Source organism: Cavia porcellus, unplaced genomic scaffold (genome assembly GCF_034190915.1).
Source record: "Cavia porcellus strain 051 isolate PalLab524CR breed Dunkin Hartley unplaced genomic scaffold, mCavPor4.1 scaffold_5, whole genome shotgun sequence".
NCBI classification, from domain to species: Eukaryota; Metazoa; Chordata; class Mammalia; order Rodentia; family Caviidae; genus Cavia; species Cavia porcellus.
The window spans coordinates 44,094,109-44,100,559 of NW_026947488.1; the positions used below are offsets into that span (position 1 = coordinate 44,094,109).

A 6,451-nucleotide genomic window follows, 5' to 3' on the forward strand; every position below is an offset into this window, starting at 1 on the left:
CTTCTTTTCTCAAGTATGAGAAGGGAGGAGAAGCTGGAATAAGTATATGCATTGTAGGGATGCTGCCTGTGTAGCTGTCACCATCCTTGCTGGGGTTTATATATTATGCCAGGTACATATGTGACCCACACATGCTGGAGTTGGAATCTCCCATAGATGTTTTGTGTCTTTCAAAAGATGCTATTTGACACATGAATTTACTTACTAAATCTACCTTTGTGAATATCAGGTTATCAGCTGGTTGCTGTTTTATGCAAGTAGAAGATAAAACCCAAGCATAGAATTTCCAGTTTGGATGGGAAAAAATAAGAACACACATGAAAATCTGGTGTAGCCAGATGTGCACAAGATGTTTACGGGAGAAAAGTAAGCCAGCCTGCCAGAGGAGAGATGAGAATTGATAAGGATGGTCTCTTGGAGGAAGTGGGTCTTCAAAGAAGAGAACAAATAAAAATAACCTGGGGCAGAAGACAAGCAAAGGCAATGCAGATGGAAGAAATAGATTTTGAATAGAGGAATTGATGCAAAGATGTAATGCTTTCATATTTATCAATTTTCAATACAGTAGTAATCAGGACCTCAAATCCACAATACTTTATGTACATTTAATAACCTCTATGAGATTTCTTTCCTTGGCAGTATAAAGAAAAATATTTATTTTGCACAGACAAAAGAATGGCATACGCAAAACTTATTCTAAATAAAATTAAGCTTTTCAAGTTAGGTACCTGTCTTTATACAACTGGTTTGTCTTTGTTGAGTCAAGAGACAAAAGTATGAAAATTAAGAAACAAACACTAAGTAGAAAAGCATATTTATTAGCTTCAAACAATGATGGCTGGGCTTTGGTACAGCTGAAATTCCATTGCTGAGGTTTGAGTTTACCTTACTGTGTAGTGTAAAAATGTGCTCTCCCTCATCCATTTGTCTTCACCATCACCAGAGCCACTTTACATGCATGCACACGCACACACACACGCATGCGCGTGCAGACACACACACACACACACACACACACACACGCACACACGCACACACGCATGCACATGAATAACAGGAGTTGGTAAACTGATGTAAAGATGCCCACAGTTGGTAAGCCTGAATTACTAGCTACCAAAACCTTTGTGTTCACATTACTATGGAACAACTATTTCATTTCATCATTCTAAGAATGTTTGAACTCATCTCTACAATAGAAACACTTTGGAGATAGGAACTAAAAACTAAGTGTACACAAAAATATTTTACGCATATTGCCAAATGCTAGAATTTGGGAGAAAGTTGTGAGAATTGAGTGTGGGCTCATAATGCACTCAGCTGGCGTGGCCTCAGAGTAATTTCCTTCATCTTCTTATTTCTTTGGTTTCCCACATATTTCATTTAATGAAATAAAGGTTGTCTTTGCAAAGACGGTGACCAGTGGAGGGAAAAACACACACACACACACACACACACACACACACACACACACACACAAAATAATAGCCCTTTCATTGACTACTTCATTACCAAATACTTCAGAAAAGCTCTGTATGAATTCATTTAAAACAAATAATGTAGCCACACAGGAATGCAGGGAGGACAGATTCTTATAGCAAATCCCTGGTAAGTGGATAGCCAAAGGCCAGGTAGGCATTCATCACAAGTTTAGTAGCTAAGAAGTAATTTTGGTAACTTGAACTAGTAATCTAGTAACTGTTCCTGTCAGTTTGAAGGATTCAAATGTTACTTGCTTCAAAAGTTTTAGAACAATTTGCTCTTAAATTTAGCAGTGAGGAAGACCTTGTTAGTGGGGGTGAGTGACCTTTATGTGAAATGAAAACAAGGGTTCTATGAGGATTTTTCTTTTTAAAAATTTTAAGTTTTCTTTCTAAGAAATAATCACACTATAGATCTATGGATAGATGAGCTGTGGTTCAGGTAAAATAGTTTGCTACTTGAATTTTCAGATATTTCAAGTCTTTAAAAACCTCTTTTAGGATGTACCCAGCATTCCACGTTATTTTAATAGTGTATCGAGTTATTTGCATATTGCTTTAAAGCTGAGTTTGGAACTAAGGAACATACATGGTAACCGCAGGAGAGGGGGAGTGGCCCAGGAGCTTGTTCTGGTCCCCTAGAAGTGCCTTAGGTGAAGCAGCTGGAGTGCCTAGGGTGCTCCTGGTTGTAAGTCTGGGATTTTCCTATGTTTTTGTTAGAACACTGCAAAATGCTCTGCTAACAAAATCAGAAGCAGAGTCCTCAATAAGTCTGTCTAAGGGACACTTTCAGGAACTGAAGTCCAGCATCTCCTGAAAGGGGGAAAACATGGAGAATTCCTTTATTAAAATGTAACCATGAACATGCAAGAAGTGGGCTCTGGTCAGAACACACAGACTGCAGCCTTAGCTGGGGACTGCAGGGTGCAAGGCAGACCCCAGTGCTCAGGGCTCAGGGCCCTCATCTGCCCAGTGCCTTTTGCAAACTCCAGACCCAACAGTTTATGCTCCAGGGATGGGTGACAACATTCCTGCCTGGTGACAAAGCTGCAGGCACCCTGAGCTGCAAGACCTTAGCCTGGAAAAGACATCAGCACCTGGCACCTGCCTGGTCTCCTGGGCTCATTCATGCAGCTGTTCAGGATTCAGAGATGAAAAAGAAATCCCTTTCCCAGTTTCAAAGGTGAGGTCCAGGTCCAGGTCAGCTCCAACAACAGGAGAGAGAGGTCTGTTCTAGAGGTGCTGGAGGTGAGCAAGTGTGAACTAGGCAACATGAACCCCGAGTCCCTTGTGTTGGGCATCAATGTGATTATGTCCAGGAAAAGGAAGGGACATTTCTGGCAGAGAGCTCCTCCTTTGGCTCCTCAACGACCTTCTTCAGTGCTCTTGTTCCCCAGAAAGACTTCGCAAATCACACAGGAGAGGTGGGAAAAACGGCAGAGAGATTGGTGGTACTATCCCGTTCTGGGGAAAGCTAAGAGACCAAGGGGGACGGAAGGTTAAAGGCAGCATGAAGGAAATGGGAGGAAGGAGACCTGCTACGAGGGGTTCACTACTCTCTTTTGTTCCTTTTTCTTGTTCTCTCTTACACGTCAGCACATCAGCACAGCGTCCTCACACCAGGGAAATTCCCCCAACCGCCCAGCGGTCCTTCTCAAGGTAAGAAGCAGAGGCTGCTGCGTCCTGGGCCAGGGATGCTCGCAGAAGCCGGGTCTCTGACAACCTCTGGGCCCATGCGAGGTTTTCCGACAGGACAGTGGTTGCGGGTCAGCGTGGGTGGAAGCAGAGGTTGCAGAGAAGAGCCCGGGGCCGCGCTGCCAGCATAGGGCGCCCACCTGGAAACAGGCGGCCTTTCTGGAGTCCAGCAGGCTCAGGCCCTGCGGTGAACGGACGGAGGGAAGGAGCGGTGGACTGACTCCGCGGGGCCCTTCAGCTGCCACCGCCAGGCTAAGTAAGCCCTAAGAAGACCAAAGAGCGATCAAAACTCCTACCTCCACCTTCTGAACACGCCCAGGGCTGCCAGAGCTCGGAGCTGTGACGCTGGGGTTTTGTTCCGCTTCACCCAATCTTCCCTAGCAGTCTGGAGGTGGGGCGGGAGCTGAAGGTGGAAACTTCCCAGGTAGGTGGAAACTTCCTCCTTAATGGAAGTCTCCAGGGTCCAGCCGTGGGCCCCGTGTGCAGCGCGAAGTCTCCGCCCCAGAGGCTGCCAGCGGGCCAGGAGCGCTCCACTGATCCCTGCGGAGCCGCGGACACAGGGGGTCGGTGTCTGCAGGCGCCTGCGGGCGGCCTGTCCGGGTCTCTGTCTCTGTTTTCCAGAGGAGGGAAAGTAGGAACGGTGTGGTCAATTACAACTTTTTTCTCCGTGGCTCCTATTAGGACTTCTTAAAAATTAGTATTCAGATGCAAAGCTGGGGTGTTCCCGCCTGGAGTCTGCCTAGCAGGGTTCCCTGGCTCTGCAGCCTGGCTCTGTCTGGCAGAGGCTTTCCCGCCCAGCAGCTCAGGCTGCCTCTAGGCCCAAAGCTATGGGTTCTCTCTGGGACTTCCGAAGTCCCCAGGGCCAACCACTTCAAGCAACTGCGTCTGAGAAGACTGCGATCCACCCGTCATCTCTGCATCTCATCTCGACCCAAGACAGCAGCCCCAGATCAGCCAAGGCGCTGTGAGCCATGTGTGCCCACGCGGGTGCCGCCCTCGGCGCCCCGCCTGGCACTCCTTCCCGTGCGACTCTGGGGAGGACAGAGAGACTCCCGTGAGCCAGCACGGGGGGATCCTCGCGTTTCCTGATTTGATAAGGCAGAATCTGGGAGCACCCGGCTGGTGGTTTTGGGGGTGGGCCCAGGGAAGCAGCTCTGGGCCTCGGATTGTGGATGGGGGAAGAGGATACACATCTTAAAGATAGACCTCAAGTTCACCCCCAAAACGAGGTTCGCCTTTCCCCGGGCTCCTGCCAGACTGCCGAGGACCGCGGGCGGAATGCAGCGGAGGAGGGTGAGATGCCCACTCGCCTGTGCACCCTGGGCCTGGGCGTCTGCCTGCGCGCGCTGGGTGTCCTTTCCCGAGGGAGGCTGTGTGGGGGCAGGAGTCGCCCTTCCTAAGTCAGGGAGGAGCCACCAGGAGGCGTGAAAGCTGCTAAAACTTCACTGCACCCTCCTGCCCTCCATGCAGCACTCTGGGTCTATCCATCCCCCATCTCGCCCAGTGGATGGGAACCCGGGCTCCCCGGCGTGTCCGCCCAGTCCCCACAGGAGGACAAGGTAGGGCCAGCTCCAGTGCGCCCACTGCCGGCCACGAAACCCACGGTTGAGAAGACAGCCGGGGACCAATCCCCGGTGGCGAGGGAGCCTTGAGAAAGAGTGTCTCAGAGACAGACCTGAATGTTTCCAGCACCTATCTGTGTCTGGCCGTCTGGCGAGACCAAAACAGAGAGAGGCTGCTGCCTGCTCTTCGCTGGGCAGCTCTCCTGTCTGCTCAGGTGGGAGTTTAAAGGGTTGACACCAAGAGGGAGCTCAAGAGAACAACTGGGCTGCAGAAAGGTGTGGTCAGAGATGCTCCTGCTTCCTGCTTCTCTGGTTTTATCGCTTTCAGCTCCCTGGAATCTTCCTCCATGTCTCGGGAATTGAACTCCCACTTTAATGCAAGGCATCCCATCTAAGTGGCCTTGGAGTGTGCAAGGGGCGTGAGGCCTGGGTTCAAAGGAACCAGCTTGGCCGTGCACCTTGGCAGAACACACCTCTCTGGGCAGTGTGGCCAGAAGAGCTGCAGCTCTCTAGAGGGCCAGGGACCCCCACCTAAGTCAAAGCATCTGGACCATGAGCTGCCCTAAACCCTGGGTATGGTGTCACAGTTACCCAGAAACACAGACTCTCAGCCATCACCAGCCCTGTAACCTCAGAACCTGCACTTTAAGAAGATACTCAGGAAATTTGTGCAGGTTTAGGGTGGAAAAACCCTGGCCTAATTTACATACCCTGACTCTAATTACTGCCGCTATGTTCAACTGTGTGTTTCCTGTCTCCTCATCATGGATCAAATGGGAGTCAGCTTACAGGTCCTGGGGAGCACTTAGGCAGTGCTGAATGCTCCTCAAACCAATGAAATTAGAATCGCTAGTGGGAGAAGCCTTAAAGGAGTGTGCTTTTAGTGTCCCAGGTGATTTTAATGGTAGCTAGGGGCAGTTAGTGCAGAAATAATCACTACAGGTGAACTGGAATTGACAGAGGTAAGACTCAGGCCCTGTATAAGACCACATGTACAATGGTGCAAGGCATGCGTTCTGCAGCCTTTGTCTGTATCTCTGCTTTGGTTTGCATCTAGTTTGTCTCCACTGTAACAGAGAGGAGAGTGATGGAGCTTTAAGAGGGATCCAGTGTCTGAAAGGATTACAGGAGTTCCCCTAGGAGTGGTCCTTAACCAGTGAGCCCAGAACCTTCCCTCAGAGGGTGTCTTGCAAATGCACTCTTCTCAGCATGCCTGTTTTGCCTTTGTGTTTTTCACTGCAGGGGCCTCTCCAGAAGCCCAGAAGATGCTGGTGCAATGCTCTCAGATCTCTAGAATTGTGAGCTAAATAAACACCTCTGCTTTGTAAATCACCCAGATTCAGGTTTTGTTTATAGCAACAGGAAACTGACTAACATACTCTCTTTTAAACCAAAATGGAAAAGGCAGTTCTTCCTTTGTCTCAATCCTCCATTCGCTCAAGTAGTCTTCTTCCAGGGCACAAATGCCTGTTTTCACTTGAGCATTTACGTCCATTTAAAAATATTTTTGGCATAAAAACTGACATTTTAAATCAGCTTGCCACTCAGTAAAGCTGATTTTGTGCATGAGATGATTTTGTTACCTGCAGCTAAGGCAGTCCTTCCAAATTAGAAGCACTGGTGTCAAGATGTGCTTCTAAATTCATTCCTTACTAGGGGGTCATATGGGAGGGCCCTACCTAAAACCTCTTTGGGAGGGGGCTGAGTATTTGACAA

General features: G+C 48.8%; 1 long non-coding RNA gene across 1 annotated transcript; it reads left to right on the forward strand.

The window, feature by feature from the left end:
• Positions 1-2,996: 2,996 nt before the first annotated feature.
• On the forward strand, positions 2,997-6,067 carry LOC134476056 (uncharacterized). Its single transcript, XR_010047500.1, has 2 exons — positions 2,997-4,466; positions 5,978-6,067. It is a non-coding gene; the product is annotated as an uncharacterized LOC134476056 (long non-coding RNA).
• The last annotated feature ends 384 nt before the right edge of the window (positions 6,068-6,451 follow it).